Source organism: Bactrocera latifrons, unplaced genomic scaffold (genome assembly GCF_001853355.1).
Source record: "Bactrocera latifrons isolate USDA-ARS-PBARC rearing strain unplaced genomic scaffold, ASM185335v1 scaffold_47, whole genome shotgun sequence".
Lineage (NCBI taxonomy): Eukaryota > Metazoa > Arthropoda > Insecta > Diptera > Tephritidae > Bactrocera > Bactrocera latifrons.
The window spans coordinates 1,444,877-1,470,971 of NW_017537123.1; the positions used below are offsets into that span (position 1 = coordinate 1,444,877).

The 26,095-nt window shown below is 39.6% G+C and overlaps 1 protein-coding gene across 2 annotated transcripts in view; it reads right to left on the reverse strand.

Annotated features, from left to right (window-relative positions):
* LOC108973341 (5-hydroxytryptamine receptor 2A) overlaps positions 1-25,291 on the reverse strand; it is a 130,297-nt gene extending 105,006 nt beyond the window's left edge. For both annotated transcript variants that reach the window (XM_018940561.1, XM_018940560.1), the window contains exon 1: positions 25,074-25,291. The gene's annotated coding sequence lies outside the window, so the exon portion shown is untranslated. The remainder of the gene's footprint in view (positions 1-25,073) is intronic.
* Positions 25,292-26,095: the final 804 nt, after the last annotated feature.

Genomic DNA, 26,095 nt, shown 5'->3' on the forward strand with positions numbered 1-26,095 from the left:
GGAAGGCCTGTCGTCGAAAATTGCGATAAAATCGCTGAATGGGTCGAAAGAGACCGGCATAGTAGCAGCCGTAGCATCGGTCAAGAGCTGGGCATGAGTCTTCAAAAAAAATTTTATGAACAATTCAAATTTCAATAAAAAATACCGCAGGATTTATTGCGCATAAAAAGATCTTTAAATTGATTTTAGTTTATACCAAATTGCGTGAAGATATGACAAAAAGAGTATTTATCAGAACTTGGTTTCGATTGGTAATTTTTTATAGCAGCTATATGCTATAACGATCCGATATCGGCGCTTCCGAGTGTTTTCCAAATAAGGCCTTATGCAGAAAGTCATTAGGTTGATCAATATTTATTAAATTGCAGTACTAGTAGCCGTGGAATATATTGTCTCATTTCTGGGCATTTGCATAGATAATGTTCGAGTGTCTTATTATTCGCCGCGCTTGTAGTGCATTCCGCCGACTACACTTTCCCATTTTATGAAGCTGCGGTGCTCTGTGGTGACCCCTACAATGTCACTAAGCCTTTTTTGCCTAGAAAGGAGCTTTTTGGTCAGCCCACCATCAACACAACCCCTAAGTGATTTTGTGGGATGCCCTGTGTTACTTGCGTTCCAGGACCTGGGGTGTTTCTCTAGGGTCAATTGCTTCAAACAACCTTTGACGAATTGAATGGCCTGGGCAGTTTAGGAGAATTATGGAGACAGCTGCCGAAGAGCTAGCCAGTTCTTCTGCCTTTTCATTTCCTTATATTCTCATATGACCGTGCACCCAGATGGTGTTAATCGATTGCATAATTTAACACAGTGAGATTATGCGTTGGCGCTACTGACAGCCTTAAATGACGCTAGGCTAGCCAGTAGATGCCTTATGAACTTGTTCTATCCACTCTGTCCATAGAGTAGAATCTCTGTTAGCACCTTGTGTTATGCCCACAAGATTGAAAAACCTTCGGTGTTCCGGTTATGGTTAATGAGCAGCTTCTTAGAATAAAAGGACTTGTGCTCAATTTCTGATTCGTATATAGATTAAGAGACCATCCGTCGAATTTTCCTGGTTGGAAAACTTAATATACCCTGTTTATGTTGTAAAAATTCTATTAAAGACAAAACCAATAATATATTTAAGCACTTCACTGCGCCCTGTTACACATACGCCATGGTGTACATCAAGTGCTTACTCTAGGGAGACGTGATTCGCACTTCTGAACAATATATTTTTGTGTTCACGTAATAACGCGTGCCAGAGGCACATAAAAAGTATTTGCATTTTATTAAAATCCATACTGAATGGCGTCTTCTTTGATTAAGCGTAAGTTTAGCGCTTACAATTATATACTCAACATATGTCGCGCTGGCAACAAAACTGCTTTAATAAGTGGCGCAGGTGCCCAAAATGTGCATATGTACGCATAAATATATTTTCAAAATATATTTGTTGTAATAGTTTACTTTTCAAGCTATTCCTTCAGCAACGCACTTTCAACTGTTGTTTGCTACTATGGAGCCTTTTCTTGCAGTTGTCGAAGCTATAACAAATTATTATGATTATCATATTACCTAGTGTGAGCACCTAAAAAATAGGCATTTATGATCGGATCTAAAAATTATTATGTTATTTTTTGGAGAACTATATACACATGATGAAGGAATTCGATTGTGATGGGACCATTTGTCTCTGAGTAATCAACCAAGGAAATTCAAAAATTGAGAAATATGCGTTTCTGATAAACTGATGAGGCTGATGATGCACAATAGAATCATATCCGGAACATTTTCGAAATTTCTGGAAAAATAACTGCAGTCGTTCTAAGTAGACTTAGATGTGAATATTCATTTCCTGCAAATTCAGAAAAGTATCTTACAGAAAGGCTTCCTATGCTGCAAATTAGACATGGTAATTTAGTGAGTGTTTGGGAGCACCGCCACCTTTGTGTGTAACACCTAGCGGTTAAGTTTCATTAAGTCACCGACAACGGTGTGTTCAATCTTGAAGCGATATATGTGTGAGTATGCTGCAATAAACCCATAATTTAATGAATTTCGCTGTGTTTATAAAAAACGAACGAGCGCAACGTAAATCACTGTCATTGAGGCTGCGCGCAAATCCTCAAAGGAAGCATTTTTCACATACGCAAAGAGATAAAGCCCAACAAGCTGCGAGTGAAAAAAGGCGCCAATACAAATGCGAATACAAATACAAACAAAATAGCACAATGCGTCCGCTGAGTGGCAGGGAAAAGCACAAACGCCGAACCATTAGTCCGTGAGATGGAAGTTGACGGTGATGAATGGCAGCTGTGAGATAGAGCGCGTCACATACATAGGAGGTCAAACCGACTGCGCCGTGGTATTTGGCTGCCGTCTGCCGTTTATTTACATACTCACACACACTTGGGCGCTGGTGTGTGCATGTGTGCCTGTGCTTGTATTTTTCTATGTGGGCCCGCAAAGATGCGTGTGTGCCTGGGCTCGGCTCAATTGCTTTGCGTTGGTGTTGGTGTGTGTGCGTGCGTGCTGGCGTTAAAGACACTTAACTTAAACGGCCTAAGTGGCGGGGCGCTTGTAGAGCTCTCTCGTCGGTTTTTGTTTTTTGCTTTTGTTTTTGTTGTCCTATTTTATTTTATTTCATTATTCACTTATTTCTTCGCAGTCTGATTGCAAGCACTTTTGCCTATTATGTGCGTTATGCAATGGTTTCTCCTACTTGTGTGTGTGTTTGTTTAGCGTCATTCCCGTCGGCTTGTTCTTGCTCCACATGCATCTCTTCCGCTGCGCGCTTTTTATTTGCTGCTGGTAAAGCAATTACTAGTGTTTTTACAAGTGCGTTTATTTGTTTTCATTATCGTTCATTGTTGTCTTTGTTGTTGTGGTTGTTTTTGTTGTTAGTAGTGCGTATACATGCATTTGCCCAGTGAGCACTTCATGAAATTGCTCCAACATGCTAAAGTGTGTACATTTGCCATGCGGCTGAACAGTGGTGGGCAACGAAATAGAAACGATTCGCCGGATGGATTAGGTATTTTGACATTTCAAACTGTTTACTTTTTAATTTGAAATTTGTGTGCCTTAAAAGCTTTGCAGGCTGCCAAATATGACTTAAAAGCAATATACGAGCATAAAAAATACGTTTCTCACTTAAAAATGTTGACAGGTCTCTCTGCCCTTAAATATGTATTAATTACTTTCTCTAAAATATATAGTACAAATGAATTATTAAAAATTTTTGAGATATACAAATTGAATTTGTGGGACAAAATTGGTTAGAAATGCTACAACCTCAACAAAAAACGTTAGAAAACTGTGTTATTTTCATAAAGACTGCACTCGAGAGCAACATGGAACATCGCTTTCCCCTATATTTCTACCAAATACGCACATGTGTATGTATTTATATATTTAGATGCATAGATATCTATAAGACTGTTGCCGCGTTTTGTTTATTTCAGCTTATTCGCACGCGCCTAGGCGTATGCTTCTTTTCATTGCGTCGACTTGAGTGACAGAGCGCTGGTAATGGGTGGGACGGAAACATATGCTATTGAAAAAGAAAATTTTTAGTAATTTTCGGATTTTGCAACAACAATCAAAAACTGCGCACATTCGAACACACATCTGTTGTTGTTGCTAATACTTGCTTAGAAAATCGGCACAGTAAGACCATACTCATTCGATTTCAACTTAGCAGAAATCCAGAATTTGTGTTTGGCCCACCCTAAATGTATGCTACTATGGTCGTCCTGTATTGAGTTAACACCGTTATGTGCGTATTGTTCGCATCTGAGTGCCAGTGCACGCTGGAGTGTTTCTCATGTAGGCCGCGCACTTGTGTTGCTCTCCAGTCGAGGTTCAAGTACTGTGTTTTTTTTTCTGAGGGCCAAACTAGAAACTGTTCACCTTATTCAAGGCATAGAAGAGGCCGGCTTACCTGCTGGATATATTCAGTGTGGGCTGAGACTCGTTGGCGGGTTGCTTGTCATTTGTAATTGCTTGTTTACCTTTGCGTAAGACGTGATTTCCCACACGCACCTTTCAAGATTACACAACCTACAAATCCATCGAAATAGGTGTGAGTGCGCGTTGTGCGGCGAGAAAATCAGCCAGCGAGTAATTTTAATAAAAATATTCCTGCTTTTGACATCACCCTTGGGCCACATTACGGGATAACCCCAGTGCTATTCTAATTATCTGAGCGATGTTTCTTTGTTGCAAATAATGCTCTCAAAACCCAAAGCAACTCAGCGACTTCACCAAACATATCCAAATGACTATATTTCCCGCAAAAAAGAAATCTTTGGGCTTTGAGCAAATTAATGCATTATTAAATTTATTCAAGTTGAGGAATTAGCTTAAATCACTTCCAGCTTATTTTAGTGCAAAAACGGGTTTGAATTTCTCATTTTAAATGTAAGTACATGCACATCCGCACACATCTTTCACACCACAAAGTCGATCGGCATCTCCTGCACTTGCCCCCTGACAACTGCCGCCCCATGCTTCATTTAACTTTATTGCTAATCTCTTCATTATGTGAGAAACAAATTTAAATGGAAATGTCAAAAGTTTAATGATTTTTATGCAAATAAAAAGCTTTCGCTGCATTGCTTCCTCGAATTGGGTGGAGCTTCTGATTTTGATTGTTCGAGTTAAATCTGGTATGTCAAATGACTTTTAGTTATTCAGAGGTTTTTGTACACAAACACGCATATATATACACACACCTACACATTTCTATATTTATATGCGTTGGAGGAATAGTTATTTGCTGACTTCCAACGGCATGCTTACGGTTTGTGTTGTGTGGTTTGTTTGTTGCCTCTGTGGGTCATCTGTGCGTGCGAGCAGCCAGGAGGGAGGTAGCCAAGTAGATGGGAGTTGTGCAATTTCATTTGAGTCTATTATTCGACGAAGTAATGCGGAGACTTTAGTAAATCTTGTGCCTTTGGGGAAAACATCAAGTCACTTGGCAGAGAACGCGGAGGCTAACTGACTAACTTGACGCTTAAATAATTCATACAAATTTAATTGGAAAATTTTAGTCAAATACGCTTATTGAAATTTGAGTATTATTGGAACAAGAATGAATGTTATGCTTTGAGGGTACGATTTTCTCACCATCATTCTATGTTGGCATTTGAGGTACAGAATCTTCGAGTTCGTTGAACCTCTGCAAATACCTCATTGCGTCACCTTAATTTCATTGAAAGCGTTTTTGGTTGATGGTCGAAAAATTTTTTTCGCCTTTTGTCCATAGATATCGTTGCAATCGTATACCTCCAGTGCTTACGATCACATACTATGGACTGTTACAAAAGTGAGATTTTAAGCTTCATTTAAAGGAAAAAGAATTGAAAAAGAGTTACAGCCGTTCAAAAAGAGTGAACATGAACATGAATGAAGAAATTCGCTATATATTTGGTTCATTAGAGTTCATTATAATATAAAAAAAGTTAAAGTTTGATCAGAAATACGAAAAGACTTTTTCGATTACCTTATATATCGAGTTTGAACTCCTCCTCTTTTACTTTACAAAGTATGCATTTGATTATCAGAGGCTGTTTGAATTTCATTTCGAATCTTCGTCTTCGCATTGTGAATATATTTTTCACTTACTATCTTATGCGGCTAGGTCCATTGCTTAAACCGATTCAACATGTTTTTGAGGTTAAGAAGAATATTCAATGGCTCACAGAGCGGCTAATTGGTATTCGCTTTTCTCAAAACAGATTTAGAATTAATTATTTTTCTGTCCACATACTAACACACATTGTCCATTTAAATACTGCAAGTGGAGTAATTGAATAAACAAAGCTTTCATTGTCAAAGCGAAATGTGTGCAAATGAAAGCTTTTGTGCCACACAATAAGCAATGCGAGCGTATTGGAAAAGAAGAAATGCAAATGGGAAAAAATGCCAAAAACAACAACAAGAAACAAATGGAGGAGGCAAGCCGCTTACAAACTGACCAACGGGAGCACGTTTGACGCTGAGATTCAAGGAAATCTGGGAAATGCAATAAAGTGGGACACTGGACAATGACGCTCTCAAGGGAGGTTGGGTGAATTAGAAGACTGTACTGCTATCAAATAAGTTTCATTTCATACATACATACATATATGCAACTCTGAGTTTTATTCGATTTAATATTTTAAAAATAATCAAAGCTCTTCAGAATGTCCCATAATAGCTATTAAAGTCATTATAATTATAACTGTTGTGTTTAAGTGGTCTCGTTGTTTTTATTGTTAAATCAATGAAAATTCCTTTGAACAGCAGTTAACCGCACATTAATAGGAAAAATAAACGCCTGCAGATATACAACGTAATAAATGTGGAAGGTTCTCTCAACTGCTTTCAACCGCCCCCTTTGTACACCGGAGCGTTTGCAAAGCAGCTGCGAACAGTGAGTTAGTCGTCGTCCTGCGCCTTTGTGTGCAACCGCGTTAATGAATAGTGACTTTTAAGCGCGTGCATATGTACGAGGGCGGTTCTGCTTCCTTGCCGTTAGCCACTTGCTTTGAACTCAGCCGCTTTTACAAGCGAGCGTGTGGAGTACGAATACGTCTTGGCGTGTGTGTGTATCCGTGTGGCGTATGAGTATCAAATTCCTTCACCGTTAGAGGTGTTACACACATCCGCACGGCACGAAGACGGGCGTGTGGGATGGGAGTATGTGAGTGTGCCAGTAATTGGGGTTAAACATTCGCAGATCTGCACTCTTGCAGAGATCGCATTACATAGCGACATGCGAGTTATTTGATTCCCAGCAACGCAAATGCGGTTGATTTACTTGAACTTCAAGAGGGAATTTTCTGAGTCTTCGAGTGCAGTTGGTTTGTTGCCGGCAAAGTTTGTTGCTTTATAATTATATAGTAACCATTTTAATTAGAGAATTAATTGGTGGGCTATTAATGGAGTGATTTCTTGCTTGAGTGGGTTTGAATTCGTCAGGCTTTACAACAACAGTGGATGATGATATGGATAATAAACTAAGAACGATGAATTTATTGCAAAGTATGAGTTATATAGCACATAAGTCAGCCAATAAGACGGTATGAAGAAGGACTCTGCATTTATGTTTAAACTGCTTGCAGCTCGCAATGATAAACTGCCCAAGCGCTTTGAATATGGAAAATGTATACAAGAGCATTTCAGAAAGATTTCGAGCTTTGATAGGGATAGCATTATTAGCAGAGTATCGGCATGATGCGCATTCAGATCAGCCCTCAGTTATCCGACGATGTACCTCTGAAATAGAAAAGCTTCACAAATCGTCTATTAGGTGCTGATCACTTGATCGCAAGATCTAACAATCCTTCAAGTTTTTTACAACCCTTTTCGCTCTGGCCGAAGAGAGATAAGAATGAAAGTGATAATTTTGTAAACTATTTTTATTAGCTTCTACAACCGACTATTTAACAACACTTTTTACTCTTCAAATAGCAAAAAAAAAATATACTTTTTACCGCATATTACCACACTGCCTGTGTCAATTGTTCGTGCACATGCATGTGCGTGTGTGTAAAGGCAAGCGACAACTGAAATTACAGTTTTAAATTCGTTTTATGCTATCAAAGATGCATCAAACGCTCACAGGCGCTGTCATAAAGGCTGCCTTCCGTCCTTTTGTTGGCGAATAAAAACATCTGCCTTACACTTCCAATACACAGTCGCCCATATACGTCAAGTACACGTACAAAGGCGACCCCAGGGCGTATGAGTAATAACAATTTGACACATCAGGAGTCATAATGCATTCGAACGCTTCGCTCGCTTGCCAGGCACATGTAGACGTGTGCAGGAAGGCGATGGCTGGCGGCGTGTGTGATTTCGTATGCAGAACGCTTTTATTTGTTTAGAAGGGTTGCCGTTCGCTTGCCGGTAGGGCTGTTTTTGCCACAACACACACGAAAACACGGTTCTGTGTCAATACTTTTATGAAAATTTGAAGCCTTGTGGCGATGCAGTGGGTCCATAAATAGTTTAAAAACATACGAAACAATACGAGCATGAACGAGGGATCATCTAAATTTAGTAGATTAGAAAAACAAAGGTTCTCGAAGCGGGAAGCGGGTCAAAAATAATGTCAGAAATGTTTGTAACCCAGTGGTAATGTGATTGCTTCGCTCCTCATTTAGTAAATTTGCTTGCTTCGTGACAGAAGGTTCTACAATTTGATAAAACAAACTTCGCTTTTACTTCAAACCCCAGCAGAACGCTTTGTTAACAAGGAAACCACGATCAGTTTTCAGAGAAAGTTTTGATTAACCGCAAGAGATAATATTTAGTCGTTTCCTGTATATTTTTTATTCTGTGCTTTATTCTAACAGTAAAATCAAATTAATTTTTATTTCGATTATATTTTTGTACAATCGCATTTAAGCCCCAGCCACAGCCCTGCTCTGTTACAGAAAAGAGACGCACATTCAACGGAAGTGCAGCGTGGTTACAAGTTAATGAAACTTTTGTCGTGCGCACCGTTATAATTACCGATTTCTGAAGTTCTGCCCAACAGAAGACGAACTGTTTGAACAATCGTATTAATTTCGCTGTAATTAGATGCGCCCCGCCACTGAATATTCGTGGCATTCATGCATTCTCGCATGCCTTACCGAACGCCAAACCTCAGCAGGCACGCATACATTCGTACTTACATACTTTACTACACACGTTCACAGTGTTTATGAACATTTTTGCTCTCATTTTGAGTTTGCACTTTTTTACGCGACAATTACAAGAGTTATTTCGATTCATGTAGTTCCGCTCGCTGCGAGCGTAAAAATTTTCAATGACATTTCAACATTCTGACAAAATGCAACTTTCGAGCATTTTTAATTGCGTCGTGAAACTTTTTGTTTCCTATTCGATTTGTGCGGCAAAAAAAAAACAAAAAAAAAAAAAACGAATATTTCAACGAGAATGTTAGCAGTCATGTGTGTGTGTGTGCTATTCTAGTTTAGAAATGCAGGAAACTATTTCATGGTTTCGTTTTTTCAATTTTTATTATTTTTTCCTGCTCTTTTTCTTTTTTATTTCTTTTTTTGGTTTGAATTCTGATTACCCAATTAAATTGACTTCATTCGTAATGATTTTGATGAGTTTTGTCATTCATGAAAACTTTGCTTCAATAAATTCATAGTTATGAATAGTTAGTGACGTAAATACCTGCGTTCTGATTATGTAAGAATATATATATTATAGACTCATTAAGTTTACATTAACATGTATTGTAGTTCGCGCGCGAGAGGGTTTCAACCCAATTGACAACTCAGTGGGTACTATTCACATTGCTCTGTTATTGAAAAAAAACTAGGGTCAAGCTATGGATTGGATTTCAAAAATGTTTGGTTACAAGATAGGACATTATTGGTTTTAATCCCATTATATTATTTGCTTCTTGATTTGTGTACTGGAAACTGAACGAACCAAGAGGAATTTAAAATTGTGATATATGGAAAGTAGTCGTGGTGTCACATAGATATGAAAGGTCATGTCATGTACAAAATTTTGTCAAAATCGGTTAGGGCGGGCCCCGGGATATGAGATGTCACGAGGAAGTGTGTGGTGTCACGTCCATCGTCGAATTTTCTCTCATACCATCCCGTTGGAAAAATTTAATGTATCTGGCATATTTTGTTATTAATTTATCGTGCTTTTAGTAGTTTTCAAAAATAACATTATATGGAGAGAGAGCAGGGTAATCTTCCGATTTCATTCATTTTCAGACGGTCGGTAGAGGTTCTTATTTTATATTATATTCTAGCCTGGTTATTGCAGCTTAAATGGCTTAGAGGATATGGATATTAAACTTGTGAGAGGGCGGCGCCACGCCCACTTTTTCAAAAAAACTTTGCGCACGAGTGTCCCTTGCTACTGCAATCCTCGGTACCAAATTATAGCTTCATATCTTAATTGGGTGCTTAGTTATGGCACTTTATATGCTTTCGGTTAATGGCAATTTGTGGGCGTGGCAGTCGATTTTTTTTTATATACATTCCGAGTTTCATCGAGATATCTCAATTTTTACTCAGGTTACACGAAAGAATGGAATGCTAGGAACCAAACTCTGAAAAATCAGCCTTAAATTTGTTATTTTTTCCAATGAAATTTACTTGTGGGAACATATTCAAAATGAAACCTCAAATACAATCTTTTGGATTTTTATACCGGCAAAAATGTTTGCGCCTTTATTAAGAAATAAAATACCTGAATAGTAGATTATATGAATAATAGTATAAAATGTATACCACGGCAAGGCGTGGATGGATCCACTGGTATTATAATACAAAAAAAAAAAAAAAAAACTTTTATTTCGGTTGCACCAGAGCAAAAATACCCATCTCAGGTATATTGCCAAAGCATAACACTTTTAAAAATACATTTCACTTGCTTTTAAACAGTCACTTTATATGGTGGCCTTATACTTTAGTAGACCAATATTTTCGGTTTCGACAAGCAAACATCTTCTTGAGGAGAAGAAGACACTTTTCTTGGAAGGAAGCATTAAGTGAATATTTGATTTAAAAAATGTTACTATGAATAAATTAAATTCATTATTAAAACCGTTCTTATTCTCGCCAGAGTGATTAAGGCTGATTACCTAATTCTTTCATTTTGACCTTCGCAACGGTGATACTTTCTTCATGAATATTTAATTTTATCCAAAAGTTGCGCGCTACTCTTTAAGGTCGAACCCGCATCCCTTTGCTCCTTGAGACGTATCTTATTTCCACCATATTTAATCTTTTCTATAAATTAACATTATTTGCTTACTATTTCCCCGCGTAAACGGCGCAATCGACGCTTCTCAGTGAAGTAGGCGACGGAGATGATGCAGGTGATGACAACCGCGCTGCTACGAGCTCAATGCAATTTAACTTTAATGAAAAAATCAATAAATTACAGAGTTTTTTTTACCGCCAGGTGCTGTCGCCCCCCGCCAACTTCTTACCCCGGATCATGAGAGGCGGCCAAAATTACGTGGCACGCAGAGTGGCAAGCGGATTGAATAGCTGCTGCAGTAATCATGCTCACTCAAAAAGCACCCCGCACAAGGCGAAGCAGGAGCGAACCCAGATGGCAGCAGCTGCTGTGCCTGAGCCAAGCGCGTACACGTACATATGTGGTTATACCATACACGCACACAACACATGGGTGGGCTCCGTCAGGTTCTGCTGAAATGTAATTTATGACGGTCTTTGGCAAAGATGAAGGCTAATTGCGAAAAACAATCACGTATTCATTAAAAATTCTGCATCGGAATATTGAACGAGCGAGTGAATGATGATTGAGTGGCGGAACAGACAGCGTCGAACCCAAGTTTACTGCGACAGGAGAGCGTACAAGCGGGAAGGCGAAGTGCGACACCAGATAAAGCAGTGCTGCGGAGAAGTGGGACTGCAGCGTGGCACATATTAAGAATCCTGCTTGAGAATGTGTGCGTGTGTGTACTTTGGTGCACAACCGGCACTTAAGTTGGCGAAATACGGCATATTCTGCCGCAATGTGCGCAGTGTGCGCAGTTTGGACAGATTGAGCATTGACGAGAAGAATGTTTGATCAGCAGACGAGATTAGCTATCTAGGTTAAATTGGAACATTGTGTTTCACATAAACAATTGCAACCATTGTTTTGCTTTTGTTTACGAAACCAGCTTCTCCCTATCAATCTACATGACCCGATTTTATGGTCTCTGAGGCCATTGATTTGGACGTAGAAATTTTGCATAAGAACACACGAATTTACTGTGTAATATAAAGAAGTAAGTTAAGATTAGAAGCAAAAGTTGATGAATGAGTTTACGCTGACCCCTTTTTCGAGGTCGTTCGCTACAACTTGGCCCACCGTATGCAACGACTTGGCGCATTTTACGTCAAAATCTTAAAATGTGCCCATTTCTAGCTCAAAAACAAAAAAAAAAAAAACGGTTTGATGTGGTCATATTTTTCCAAAAATTATGCCGGTGAGGACGAAACTGTCAATGGCGACCGTTATCACGCCATGCTAACCGACTATTTGATGCCTGAAATTGAAGTTCGCTATCTCGCCGATATTTGGTTTCAAGAAGGCGGCGCCAGATAATTTCAGTTGGTCGGTCAGTTGGCCAAACAGATCGTGGGATATCACACCGTTAGCCTTTCTCCTGTCGAGAAATATAAAGTCTAAAGTGTACGCAGACAATCCCTCTCCTGATTCGTGCCTTGGAGTAAATCATCATAAGTTTCATTCGCCAGTTAGCAGTCGAAATGTGCGTCATAGAAAACTGAACTCAATAGATCGACCATCTGAGATGTATCCGTAGCCAAAATTTGAAAAAATGCCAAAGAATGTTCTTACGAATTGTTCTTTTCTGTATTCTTCATTAAAAAGGTAATCGTAATGGATTATCCTTTAAATACAGCGAACCGTTGTTATCACTCTCAGTCAATAGACGATTGCCCACACGATTTGTCTTTGGAGTTTCCTCATCAGCAATCCATTAGGAACACTTTAAACTAGCTATAGTTGTAGTTTTAAATTTTAGTTTTAAAATATTCTCACTTTTCTCATTTACTCTACACTAAGCTTTGATAATTAAGTTATTTAAAAATTCCACAAACAAACAGTGAGACTTATGTAGTGTAATATCATTTGTGTGGAAATTAAAGCAAAAGCGGCAAACAAGCAACAAACAAGTTGATGAAATCGGTGGCTTGTGGCCTCTATGAAGACACGTGTAAAGGACATCAAAAGGTAAATGCGCATGTGTGTGTGTGAGGGTGTAATAGGCTGAGTTGTTATGCCATTGAGCTCCTGAGCTGCTTAGCGCCAGGCGAGCATATGTAGGTGTAGAGTATGTTTTTGCCATGTGAGCGAGTGTGAAAAATATTTTGCTGACAAAAAGGTTTGCTCCTTTTTCATTTCATTTCCACATTCACTTTGTTGCGCCGCCTTCTGCCTTTGTTTGTTAGACGCCACATTGAAGTGGCTCTAATTGTGGCACAACAACTCATACACACTTCATTAGCACCATGAATTGCAAACGTGGCAAGCACACGCTTACACACACACACACGTAATAAGTATGTAGGAAAAGTGGTGCGGGGATGAATGCCCTGCTTCATGCACGCATGTTTATGCACATATGCCATAGCTTTGTATGTATATGCATATGTGTTTGTATGCCTGTATGTAGCAGAGCGTGGTGTGTCAAAATATTTTGTCGGCACTTTATGTCTTTTGTCGCAATGACGGCCAGAAAAACAAGAAAAAATTAAAGCAGCGCCACTTCAGTGTCTTCAGAAACTGTTCTATTTTTGTTATTGTGGGATGCGAAGAATTTTGATGTCACCTCCTATAGTTACTAATTGTGCGTTTTCAAGAAGAGAGGGCATGTAATTAGGACATTTTGTTGTCAGATCAAAGTCCTCAGGTATAACTTCAGTTGATGATTAACCTCTACATTTAAATCGCAGCACTTGCGCTATAATTTCGGAAGTGTGTATTTCCTTAAATATACATAATATGTTTTGTTTAACTGTCTCAAGTGCAGAGAGGCGCTCAGAGAAGATGGTATCCTCATAGGGAACCGAGGGGCGAAAATCTACACAAAGAGTTGAGGAGAAATGCCAGCTAAACGTTGTGCTGACAGTTATATGTGAAAGTAAAACTTTTTATATTGTCTCATAATTAGGCATTTGTTAGTATTGAAGAAATTCTTCGCCGCGTCGCTTGTATAGCTTAAGTCGCATGTCACATTGCATATGTTTGGATAATCGTACTTTTATGTCCATATGTACATATGTCCTATGACTGTTGGCGTCCTATAAAGATTTCCATTTCGACATTTGAGGCTTACTAGCCTACTAAGAAATTTATTCCGGCATTTAGTAGTGAAAATTACTGTGTTCAACAGAACTATTAGCGTTAGTGTAGGCTACAAGAACGCAGAGGGAGAGTCATACTTTTTGCATATTCACAACTAATAACACACGCTGGTTTTTATTTTTTTTGAGTTTTTGTGTTTTCTGACTATCCAGAGGATACTTGGTCAAGGACCGGAAGTCATGAGCTGCTGGAGCAATATTTAAAAGAATCGTTTCTGACTACTTCCWAGTGAATGGCGGTCAGAGAACTATCCTCACTTGCGTGAACTTCTACACATGACCCCATCCTCCTAACGCAAAATATCTCTTATCAGCAGGTGCTACTTCGGACTAAGTAGGCCTTTGAGAAGTAAAGTCCTCTCTCGACGAACAAAGACCAAACTTTATGAGTCAGTCATTATTCCCGTCCTGCTATATGGTACAGAGGAATGGACATGACAACATCTGATAAGTCGACATTATGGTCTTTTGCGCGGCGGCCACGGCGAATATCGCATTCGATGGAACGATGATATGTATGAGGTAAACGACGACATCGACTTCATTCATTCAGCGAATTAAAAGACAGCGGCTACGCTGGCTAAGTCATATCGTCCGAATGGACGTAAACACTTCAGCTCTGAAAGTATATGGGGAAAGCAGAGGAAGAGGAAGACCTCCACTCCGCTGGAAAGACCAGGTGGAGAAGAACCTGGCTTCGCTTAGAATCTCCAATTGACACCACCTTGCGAAAAGAAGAAACGACATACGCGCTGTTGTTAACTCGGCTATAAGCGCGTAAGCGGTTTCTAATTCAGTAAAGAAGATGAAAGAACATTTGAGGGTTAATGGTTCATACGTTACTACGACTTCAAACCAAATTAAACCAAAAAGCTTTATTTAGTTCAACTTGCGATAAGTCATTTGCGAAGAATCAGAGTTGATTCGACGGTTTTAACGGTTTGAACTGAGATGACATCTCCGAGCATTTTGACTAGTGCTTCCTTTATAAAAATACTAGGAGAGCGGAACGCGTCGTTTAAGAAGCAGAAATGGTAAATGTAAAAGATTGTTATGACTCTGCTAGAAGTATCGTATGAGAAACGCCAAACATGCAGCGAACGACGAAGCAAAAGTGTAAGCAAACGACAAAGTGTGTAAAAAGCGCCATTAAAATAAAGAGTAAACCGATAAAAATATCAACAGCGCTGAGGGAAATAAAAACGAGTCACAGTTATCAGGATACACACACACACTCATACATGCACACATTCAAAAAGACAAGTCGAGAAGAAGAGGAATAGCGGGTGGTGACAAATGTGAAGTGACAAGTGTGTTGGACAATAACTCCCTGTCATTGGCCTTGTTGTTGTGGTTGTCGTTGTCAAACACATTGTGCAGAGATGCGCAGTTGTTGTAGACAAGTGTGGTCTGTTGTTTGCCAGTTGCAGCTGCTGCCCACCCTAATGTTACAGCAGAAGCGCAAAGGAAACAAGCCAAGTCGTTTCGGGGTATGGGGACGTTAGTTAGTTATGTGGAGCCCTGTCATCGCACTCTGCSTATGTAAGCATGTGTTTGGGGGTTTTATCAGCGCTTTTGGGTCATTAAAATGATATGAGCATGAAATTGCGTTGGAAAAAATAATTCCGCACAAATATCGCAGCACCAGCAATTAAAGACATACAGCACACACACACATATGTATGTAAAGGAAAGAGAATCTAGCTGGCACTCAACTATTGAGGCGGTCTTTGGGGACGTCGCAACGCTCGCGTGTGAAACGGTTAATTGTTCCCGCCTGTAGAGCCATAATTGCGTGCTAATCGTTGGCGTGCCATCTGTTTGCTCCCCAACAAACAGCAACAACAAGCACACATACTCAACTATGTAATATTACTAGAAACAAATAAAAACAAAAAGCCGAAACAAAAGTGGAAAATATGTTTCTGCCACTGCTAATCAATCAAACGCGTGGAAGAGTGCGAGTGCACACCAACAATTGGCCATTGTCAGGCGATGTTTGCTGCGACGCAATGCGTGAATTACGCTCTGCGACGCCTCGAGTACACACACATGCATGATATTTAGCAACTTCCACGCATCCCCTTTGGTGGATATTAAACGGAACCTCTTAGAAGTGAACTAAAGACATCCGAAAAGAGGAGCAAACTAATGAGTCTAAAATAAATATCTTATTGGTTTTATGTACGCTCTTCCAAACAGTAAGATAATCCCGAGTTATTAAATTTTACCCTGAAGGCGCGACTTGAAGGTCTAACTAGTATATATGTATGTATATTTCCACCGATGTTATGGGTAGTCTAAATAGTCTTTTCGTATTTCTATTCAAACGTATTTTATATTTGTACTAATAAATAAATAATTAAATTTTCCACTTTTCCGCTAGAGACATCTATTGAAAAAATACGAAACGACTTTTTCGACTAACCAATATAACTTTTACGTTTAGCCACTCTTGCTTTTGGGCAAGCGGATACCAGCACAAAGGAAGGGCAGCAGCTCACCTCTTGCTTAGGTGTCAAAGAGCTAATTTTAGAATGGAATACGAAGGCTGTTCTTTACAGAAATCAAAATTTTCACTCCGCCAGTAACCAACTGTATTAAATTCGCAAATTAGCTTGAAGTAATTTCAAATTAAGCGCATTTTAAATTAGTGCTGCAATTTTCCGTTTGCTGTTTTCCTTTCGTTTTTCCATCTTTGTTTTCACACAATTAAAACAAAGTAGAACAGACCTAAAACTATTACTCAGCAGCCAACCAATGGAGATGCTTGCCGATTTGTGGCTGCTGAATGCGGTGTGGTACATTTTAGCGAGAGAAAAAGTTCGCAAAAGCGCATAAAAAATATAAACAAAACAGAGAACTAAAATAACAGGACAATGCAGCAAGGCAAGCAAGGTGTGCGGAGCAGTACCGAAAGCGCCAGCACCAGCGCTTGTGTAGCAATGCATGAATATAAGAAAAAGTGCCAGCAAATATTTGGAATTTACTATTGTGGAGCAGACACAGAAATAAAAATGCGATGCAAAAAAGAAAAGCTGAAAAACAAAAAGAATTACCGAGCCTTCGCGTAGCTCATTTACCGCAGCCGCCTCCACAGCACGGCCGCGCAGCCACAGGATTACTCTAGATGAACGTCGAACTTATGGACGGCTAGTTAAGGCTTATGAAAGGCGACTCAAATACGCGCACACACATACACAGCGACATTCATTTACGTGAGTTTTCCATAGAGAAAATTAGAATATTGAAATGGGAGCAGGGGAACAAAGCGGTAAATTACAACAAAGCAAAGTAGGTGAAACAAAGACCATAACAAATTACTGAAATATGACATACAACCGGTGAAAACTGTGTGACAGTGCGGCATTGCAACCGTGCAAGTTTGCGTTGAGGAATTTAAATGTTACGTATACGCCGTGGCAACGGTGTAAATGTTTTCTTGGAATTCACTAAATACGAAAAGTTCTGCGCCAATTGTCGAACACAAACTGTCTGACAGAGTTTGATGGGCGATATTAAATATTTTAAGAGCGAGAAGAGTAGAAGCAGTTCTAACTTTCTGGAAATGTCAGAATTCAGCAATGAAAGTTTGAATTCAGTTTTTTGTAACTTTGATTCAGAAATAATTGGTCTAGAAGTAGTAAAGTATATTTTCAAGCAGTAGTCTTCTGAACAGACAGAATCGATTTTACTATCGATGCCAAGCGTTTGGAAAGTATTTTTAATGGAGTTTTCCCGATTGCACCACGTGGTTGTTGCTGGTCCGTGAAGCTGTTTCTCTTAGGGACGGTGCTGTCAATATAGCTAGGCGATGCACCACCGATGTGCCAGCGCCTGGTTGTGTAGTTTTGCATTTGTTTCTCGCTTTTCGACGACAGTGTGAAAGCGTGTGAGAGTAAATTGGCTGGCGGTTGAGTCAATTCAACTTTGTTTACAAACTAACTTTATATGCACGACACACATTACGCGTGCGGGTACGGGTAAATATGACTTGCACACATGGGGGCCACAATGCTTTACGCTGCGGTTTTCATCAGAGTCAAAGCCTGCGTTTCGAAAACTTTTCACAGGCGGTAATTTCGACGTGGCAGTTTGAGTACATTTTGCGCATTTCGCCGCTGCCGAGTTGCAATTCACAGCACATTTTCCATAAACCGCGCTTTTCTCGCTTGCAATACATGTGATCCAAAACGGATACGTGCAGACTGGCAGCGCAAAGTTGTGGGAATATTTTATTTCCCACGCACATTTCGGTTATCTGGGCAATCAATTGCGCTTGTCAAGCGAAACTACAATAGAAACAAAGTGAAACTGGCCGGTCAAAGCGTGCAGTCCGAAAGCGAATTTGCATATCGATGGGGAGGGAGTCAATATTCGGGGCATTTTGCTTATTCAAAATGGAATGTCACTGCATCAGTCAATTTAGCTTTGTCTGCTTTTGATGCTTCCATTGTGGTTACGACAAAACGATCTCACCATTCGCTATCGCCGGAGAGGCCGCGTAACTACTGAGGGACTTGGCGTGGGAGAAAGCGCCCAAAATTGCAATGCCAAGTGAAAATAGCTCACTTTCGCTTTAGTACTTCGGAATATTAGCCTGCCAGTCACATCAAGTTCCGCAGCCGACCTTCAATTGCACCAATGTTCAAATATGCTTTGGCTGTTGGTGTCTGACTTTGCACTCTGACTGACATCTCATGCGCGTTCTTATATGCAATTTGTTTTGCTTTTAGTTTCGAGCCGGTTTCTCGGACGCCAAATTGAGTCCACTCACTACATTGGCACTGGCAGTTGTCGAGTCTCTAAATTTCTGTTCTGCTGCTGTTAGCTGTCATTCTGTCTGTTAAGATTTCGTAAGAAGAAGCTCTTTTACTTTCCAGTAAAATAGTCCAACTCGATGTTAAGTGCAAAACTGGGAGAAGCTGGGCAGCTCGGTACTGTGAAATTTGCTGTGAAGAACACTGCAAAAGCAGGAAATATTTGCCGCACATCTTTTGTTGGAAATTGGATTGAGAAGTATGTTCTTAAAATCTAATTTCTAGGCGCGTCATGTGCTAGTTCTGACGGCAGTTGGACGCCCGACGTGAAGGATAGCAAAGATTTTTCAAGTCAATGTTTATCCATAATTAACCCCTTGATTGCCAGGAACCTTTGAAGTCTTTAAGGAGAGAGTCTATTAGAGCCGGTGGCACGGGTGAGAGCATTTTTTTTTTAACAAATGTGCCTGCTTAGGGGGTCTGTCAGTGAGGTGTTTCATTAGAAGGCCAAATGGTTTCGTGAACTAAACTGGACTCTTGAGTCATTGCATCAAAGTTCAAGTGGAAATCGTTGCAGAACAGAGAATGCATTTCTCTTTTGATGGCACTAATTTTTTATACCGATGATGCCAATGACGCCAGGCCACGCAGTTTACGCATTCAGCGAAGCTGCGACTCCAAGGTTTTGTTTTTGCTAACGGTAGTTTTATGCTATCCACTGCTGTCTGAGCGCAGTTAGTGTGCGCTGCATTTGGGCCTTTTTCTGCATTTCAGCGCCTTTTTTCGCTCATTCGAGTCCTCTTGGCGTCACTGTACAAAGTATTTCTAAATGCTGGCATTTTTCCACTAAGCGAAGCGTATAACTTTGATGTGCGTACAAATAGCCGCTGCATGCATACGGCGGGCTGTGTAGGACAAGCACAGGCGCAACAATTCCCGGTAGGAAACGGTGAATTGTTAAGTGGTCTGGATGATATTGGTAACTCATGCTCTCCGATTGAAATAACGTAAAGAGGAGCGAGAACTTGTCAGTTGCAGGGTTGCTTGCACTTTGTTTTAGAAGTATAATCTTCAGCACTTGCATTCATTTAGAAAACTTTTTCTTTCTTAGGCTTTCCTAATTAGTTTTGTTGTTATTTTATATGGAATATGCTTTAAGTTTATTAGTTTATGATATTTGAAATACTCCAAAGATATTTTCAAATAATTCCAGTCATCGCAGAAGCAGCAAGATGGCTGCTGACTCGCAGTTTTCCTCACCAGCCTTGCAGGCCACTAGTTGCGGCACGGGTTGCCACTCACACATTTACTCTGCATGCACTGAAGAACTAACGCTTGCACTGCAAGTCTACTAGCCATGTACTATACTCCCGTGTACGTGCATGTGTGTGCGCGTATAAAAAGTGGAACATTTTGCAAAACGCTTTTCGTAATTTTCATAAAAAGTTATGCGCTCACTGTCTGTCTTGTGGCTGGTTGCTCCAACCGACGGCTGACTGACGCGTTGGTTAGTTGATTGGTTAGTTGTTTGTGTTCTGTGTTTGTGTGTTGGTCTTTCCGCATCGGTGGATAGCCTCTATTATCCTTTATTTTTGTCCTTATTTATGCGTATTCTGCGCTTCGTGGCTAGTTTAGGATGAGTTGGATGTGCCGTTGCTTTTCCATTGTTCTTTCTTACTCTACGCTACAAATACATACGCATGTTCACTGCCGTTCGAATGTTTAGCTCGCTACACTAGTGATGCTTCGCCCATTATATTCATCCTCGTAAACCTTTCAGCTGTTATTGCGTTCCTTTGTGGTCCAAGGATTCATTTGACAACGTGGGCTATTCTAATTATTATTATAATAACTGTATTGTAATGCTGGCTAAACAAATATATTGCAAAGTGGAATAAAAAGTGCTTAAAATTCATATATTGGTGTTAAACCCTTTCGCAATAATATTAAATATGTGGCAAGATATTTTTCTTTCGTCAGCAATGTGTAGGCTTACCTTTTCTGGGTGCCGTCTATTTTTAGATCGCCCAACTCACGGGTTCCCCCCTTCTAAACGGACTTTTAATGAATTCACTCGTGCTCGTGGGTATTCCGCTGGGAGTCACGTTAATGTGTGCCTTCGCTACTTTTGCGGAAGGAGTGGAAGGGGCCTATGCACCTTTTATGAGTTAATGCGAAAAACGTGTTGTCGCATCTTTTGCAATATCTTCTGCTGGAGCTTTCAGATGGCAACAACATGTTCGCGTAAAATTATTTTTTGCCTTTTTTAATGTGAAATTATTTAATGGCATATGTCAAGATATGGAAAGAGATGGTCTCCCCTGCGTATGCGCAACTTTTAACTTTAAGGCGCTAACTCAAACTTGAGAAGCATAATACGTGGCTGCCTCTCAGCAGTGCCTTTTTAAAACTCAGCAGTTAGTTAGTTTCAACCGATATTGGAACTTCAAATTTCCAAATGCACTTTTCTTCGCAACTATTTTCTAGAAACTTCCATCGGTTATGTCGACGTCTTATGTATGTTCTTGCTGTTGCTGAGTAAAATGTTGTACACAATTAAAAGTATTTATGGAAATATGCTATTTTATTAGCACACACACACATATATATACATATATACATATTACAGGTGGCGTATGCAGTTTTGTAAATATGCGTTGCGGAGGAGATTGGTTAACTTCGTTTGAAAATCGGAAAGTTTGTTATGTGTTGCTCGGCGGGTTTGATACCTTAGTCTTGAGGCGAACTTTACTAACTCGACTTTGCAAAAATGTTCGTGTGTTTTGACTTACTAGCGAAGTTTCGCAACTTAAGAATGTTATTGTAAACAATGGCATGTGTGTGTGTGACGGTAACCAATCAACTTCAAATTCTACAAATTTGGCATGAAACGCTTCATACCTGAAAGTTGCTCGGCATTTAAGTAAAGTGATTTTATGCTACATTTCTAACTGTAAACGAAGACACATGATGTAAATTTAAAAGCAAAGGATTCAGGGCAAGCAGTCAAGCGGCAAACTTTATTTTGCTTGCTCTTTTGCAAAGCGCCTGAAGTTATTCCGCAGCAACTTTTATTAATTTCACAAATAATTTAAAATGCTGCCTTATTGCCATATTGGCGTAATGAAATCAGTGAAGCTTGCAAGCATTTAGTCCTACATATTCAGAGTCGATTTTTCTCCTTACCATGCAGCGGGTTGAAATTCGTTTAATTATGAATAGTCTTGTGCGGTGGCGGCACGCTTGAGAGCTGTTGCTTCTCACATACTTGCGACTGAGTTCTTTCTAAAGCTTGCGAACGCTGCTTCACAGAACTTGAAGAATTGAAAATGTATTTGTTGTTGGAACAATTTTCAAGTTATTCGCTGTGGAAGAGTTCGAAAGATGTTGATTGTTTGTTAACGTTGTTTACAAAATTGAAAAGAGAAACGCCTTTGCATACAAGTAACCCAACGTATTAATCTGTGAGGTTTGAGGTGTATAAAAGTGTTTTCATATTAAATTTTATAAAAAGTGCGCTATTATTCATCAATGCATTGCATAAATGAGTTCCGCCTTAGACCGCCTTTTCGACTGTGGAAAGTCATATAACTTTGATGGTATTAGCTATTTTTGTAATTTTGAACACTCTGCTTATCATAAGCGAATGACCTTTTGATAACGTAAAAACAAGAATATATATTACTGGAAGAAATATGGAAAACAAACCCTCTCCGCGCAGATAATTTTTGAGACCACATCGTTTGTTTTAGTAAAGTGGTAGCCTAGATGTATTCTGCTAGTTATTTTCATAAAAATACATTGCAACTTCTAGCTTTTCAAATTTAGCTGGCTCTCTTGCATATTTATCATAGTAAAAAATATGTATATTACGAAAACGGAGCTGCCGGTATTCAATTTGTCGTCTTCTCCTTTCTTTACTTCCACTTGTGTCATAATCAATATCCAATCATTTGCATACTCAGTTAAATGCCCAATTCTACTCATAAGTGTGTGTGGATTTCAATCCACTTAAACGCGGGACTCCGACATTTTTACTTCTAAAGTTTCAGTGATGTCTTGAAATGAGTAGAGAAAGCTCAACTCGCTCGTTGGAAGAACGAAGGGAACGAGATTTTTTGGAATTTGACGAATTGTAAATGTGTTTAGTAACGTGATATGAGCACTCACACGTTATTGCATAACGATAAAATTATGGCTGTGTGAGCATTACAAAAGAAATATAAATATCTGTATTGGCTTCAAGCATAAGTGAATCATATACATTACGCGTATGCTGTTATGTTCATTTATGGTTTTCAGGTATTATCGATATAGTGTGTCAAAACAGGTCTTCTAAGCTGCCCTGGGTAGCGAATATATATTAATCTTAACGGTATAACTCTCTGCCTATAAATGTAAGGTATTGATGCACGAAGATCTTAGAAGCTAATTCAAATTGAATTTATGCTTTTGTTTATTATCCTTCCAGTAAAATAAATGTATTCTCAAGTTCAGTGATGAGAAAAAGCAGCTACTAAGTAGAGCTGCTATAGTATTGGAAAGGTTTGATTTTAAGCATATCTTAAACAGAAAAAAAAAAATTAATTCAGGGAAGTTGAAAAAAAGTTACAGCTGTTCAAAAATGAGTGAAAATAATGAGAAAATTCGCTAAATTTTGAAATTTCGTAAGAAAAAAAGAAGAATGTCACTCAAGCCACCAATAAAATTTTCGAATTTTTCGGAGCTGATGTTGTATCAGTTCGTGGAGCACAACAATGGTTTGCTCGCTTCCGTTCTGGATATTTCGATGTGAAAGATGCACCTCGCTCTCATCGACCTTTCGTTGAAAAAGTCGATGAAATTATAGGAAAGATTGATCAGGACCGTCACATACGCAGCCATGACATCGCTACGGAACTTAACATTCATCATCAATTAGTTTTAAACCATTTAAAAAAGGCTGGCTACAAAAAGAAGAAAAGAATTAACATCTGCGATTCTTTGATGAAAAGAAATGAAGCGAATGGTAACATGAGAGGAAAAGTGGATCAAATACGACAATAATGTGTGAAAAAGATCATGGTCCAAGCGTGGTGAAGCTCAAAAATGGTCGCAATGGCAGGATTGATGCCTCGAAAGGTTATGCTGAGTATTTGGTGAGATTGGAAAGGAATCATGAAAACCACTATGAGCTGCTTCAGTCTTTTCACGATTCACGATTGGTTCTAAATTTTACTCGAAAATAAACGGACAGAACTGATCAACAGAAAGACTTCGTCTTCCATCAGGTCAACGCTAGATCACACACATCTTTGATGACTAAGCAAAAACTGGGAGAGCATAGCTAGGAATTTTTAATGCATTCACCATATAGCCTTTGCTTCAGTCAATACAGAACTCCCTTAAAGGAGTTGGCTTTAAGAGAAGTCTGTGAAAATTACATGTCGCAGTTTTTTGCCAAGAAACCAGAAAAGTTTTACACTGATGGAATAATGGATTGCCTTTGGCGGAAAAATGACAAAAAGTTGTCGACCAAATTGGTACAAATTCGGTTCATTTGAGTTCTTTATAAATATAAAAATATTAGTTGAAACTTGATTAGAAATACGAAAAGACTTTTCCGTTTTATTTCAAACAGATATTTCATAATTTGACTGCTTCAGAGAGTACCTCCGTCGGCCTTTATTGTAAAAGGAGATACTTTAACAAATACTTACCTGATCTCTAACGATTTAAGTAAAACTTTTCAACTACCCAGAGTTTGCAGAAACCCATTTTTCGATATATTTTATGTCTTACTCCGCTTTATATTTAGTCATTTCGCGGGGTATTTTCGCCTGCAATTTCGAGGATTTTATTTTAGAATAAAATATGCAATTAATACGAAGTGCATTAGAGAGAACTAGAAGGGCAACTAAAGTGAGGTATTTAGTAATTGTAAAAATGAAGTTTTGAGTGGAAATAAGCTTAAACGGGAAGGTTACATATTGCTTTAAAATTTTTCCAGATAAGCAATATTTCTCTACATCACGATTTTTCTTACGCTTTGACGCCTGCAGGGTATAAGCAAACTGAACAAAAGAATCACAGATTTTTCCAAATCGAAATGGAGACGAAATCTATAGTCGCCACTGCGAAATTACTAGTTTTTGTCATAATACTGTTGCTTCAAGCAATCAATATCGCATAGTCTTTGAAGACTACTTTCGCCACACGCACATTTTGGCGCTCGACCAGCGATAAATCTTCAAGAAATCTGATAGTAAACCAACAAGTATACACACATACATATATGCATGTGCATTCTTGCGTGTTATTATTATCCAAGCGCCGCCGTAGTAGTTGCTATATTGCTTGCTTTCCTTTGTTTTCACTCATTCGCATTTGGCATTGAAGCAAAATTTTAATTTTCCGCTTCGATCTGCTGAGTTTTAATTATTTATACACTTTTTGTGATGCTCACCTATTTCATATTTCTTAACTTGCCCTTAACAATCACTTAAATTTCACTGCAAAAGTGCAAGCGAACAACACTACCGTTAATTGAAATTCACGAAACTCAAATGCGCAAATCAAAATTAATTTTTTGTTCCATTAGTATTTGCTAACAGAAGACGGTAGAAATTCTGTAACCATTTGTAATGAAATTGAAATTCACTGTTGAAAGCGCGCACGTCGCCGTTTCAGTACAAAGCACGTCCAAATTCGCGTAGTCCATTCGGCAAACTGAATTGATGATAAATTCAGAATGTTTATCAGACGAAGCTGCAGCCGTGAAGTCGTGGCCACAGCGACGACGCAGAGCCACGAGCTGAGGGACGAGCGCCCGGCGGCAGCGACAGTGGCAGTGGCCGAGACAGAGGAAGCGGCAGCGGCAGCGCATCGAGAGGAGCAATGGCGAGTGTCATTGAAGGCAGCCGCACGCTGATGCTGACACCTCCAAGCCTTGTGGCGGCGACCACCAGCATGGCGGGGCTGCCAAAAGCACAAAGTGACCGCAGCGAAGGCGAGCGTGAAAGCTAGTGGCGATAAGAAATTCGCTAGAGCGGTGTGACATGTCGCACGCAGCGCTGCCTGCACCGACGACGTCGCTGACAATGAATTTTCTAATCATTTCAATGGGCGCAGCAGCAGCAATGCGCTTGTGTGTTTCGGCAGCGGTCTCTGGGTGCTGCTACATCCGGTGGCGTATACGTAACTTCGAATACAAATGTGTACTCGGCTGTCGTTCGTTGCTCGCCGCGCGACTCTCGCCATTCGATACTGTTAGGCGAATGCTGTAGACTTTGACGCAAACAGTTGGCCGTCGTGGCGCTCTTCGCACGCTTGCTAAGAGATTGCACGTGTAGCCAGTGCTCTTTGTGCGTGTTCGAAAGTTCGAAAGACGCCCAGTGCTGCTATGGTTTGGCGGCTACACTCCCAATTTCACTTGTATTGTGCTGTAATGTATCTTGGTGACTTGGTGCTTTTGGAGTGCCGTCGAGT